Source organism: Anneissia japonica, unplaced genomic scaffold, assembly GCF_011630105.1.
Source record: "Anneissia japonica isolate Jap-2015-1 unplaced genomic scaffold, ASM1163010v1 scaffold151616_len1478_cov112_single, whole genome shotgun sequence".
Classification (NCBI taxonomy): Eukaryota; Metazoa; Echinodermata; class Crinoidea; order Comatulida; family Comatulidae; genus Anneissia; species Anneissia japonica.
The window spans coordinates 1-1,478 of NW_022708220.1; the positions used below are offsets into that span (position 1 = coordinate 1).

Consider the following 1,478-nt stretch of genomic DNA (forward strand, 5'->3'; position numbering starts at 1 on the left):
GGGGGCGAGTTAGTTAGGGGGCGAGTTTGTAAGGGGGCGAGATTGCGAGGAGCGAGTTTGCTAGGGGGTGAGTTGACTGGCATCCCCTTGGTCTCAACCAGCAATAAACAGTAGTATGCCATTTATACTATAGGAAAGCTAATTTTATTCATATATTTTGTTTGCATTCTTTTAGGAGGGAAAACCTAAACAGTTGGTTAAGACTGGCAGGCCAAGGGGAGATGCTGAGGTGGCCATGAGCAGAGATAGCCTAGAAGATGGTATGTAAATTTAGTCATGCTCATCAAAGGCTCATCCTATACTCATTGATTGCTCTTATAACCAATGTTCATTACTTGTTTTCTTCCTCATTGTCAATGAAGAGAATATAAATGCAACAACAGAGGGCTCACTTCAACATGGGTCAGTTTAATCTTAAGGCGAGACTTATTTTATTCCTTGTTTCGCGTAATTATTTTTTTAAGATTATTGGAGGAGGGTGGAATAAAAATGAAAATAAAATTTTGTTTTCTTATTTAGCCAATAGTTTTGCCAAAATTATCCAGACGGTGGAGAAAATAAAAATAACATTTTATTGTTGAATGTAAAATAGGTTGGTTAAATGCTTCTAATGTATATAGGTAGGAAGAAATATACATAATTATCTTATATTTGGAGATTTCAAGGCAGCAGAGGGTATAATAAAAATTTTAAGAAACTTTTATTTTTTTCTGAAATTTCCACTTTTTTTATGGTGGCAGGTGTGCTAATTGGTCAAAAATAAAATTATATTTTTATTTGAAATCATCAATATTTGCTGTCGGCCTGTTCGCTAAACAAGGTATAAAAAAAGCCTTGTCTAACTGCCCATGTCTATAAATTCTTCACACCTTGACCATGCTATAATATTCTTCCTGTACCCATAAGGGTGTTGCCTGAAAGATATGTTGTAGATGTAATAATATATATAAAGTCTTGTGTAACTGCCGATGTCTATAAATTTCTTCACACCTTGACCATGCTATAATATTCTTCCTGTACACATAAGGGTGTTGCCTGAAAGATATGTTGTAGATGTAGTAATATATTTTTCTGATGTTCTGTGTAAGACAATCTTTTTTTTTGACTTTTTAAATTGTGTTAATGACAATCTTCTATTTTTTTAGGTCATAAAATTGCTGATAATGCTAAACAAAGGTAGGCATTTTTGTATGTTTATTTATATGAGATTTGATCAAATTGGTTCAGATGTAGAATGATATTGTGATGATTTAGTTAGTGTAGATGTAGATAACAATCAAAATGAGTAAACTTATAAAATATTGAAATAATATATAAATAATATTATTTTTTATCAAAAATTATTATATTGTTGACAGGATAAATGTTATGATTATGAAAAATCATCCTGTGTTTTTTTTTTAGTGACGTGGTATCAAGATCCGAGAGTTTTGATGAAAGCCTTAGTAATACCGGTAAATCATTCTCTTTCTATTAGA

General features: G+C 31.9%; 1 long non-coding RNA gene across 1 annotated transcript; it reads left to right on the top strand.

Moving 5' to 3' along the window:
* The first annotated feature begins 173 nt into the window (after window positions 1-173).
* LOC117106481 lies at window positions 174-1,456 on the top strand. Its single transcript, XR_004445079.1, has 3 exons — window positions 174-260; window positions 1,146-1,176; window positions 1,405-1,456. It is a non-coding gene; the product is annotated as an uncharacterized LOC117106481 (long non-coding RNA).
* The last annotated feature ends 22 nt before the right edge of the window (window positions 1,457-1,478 follow it).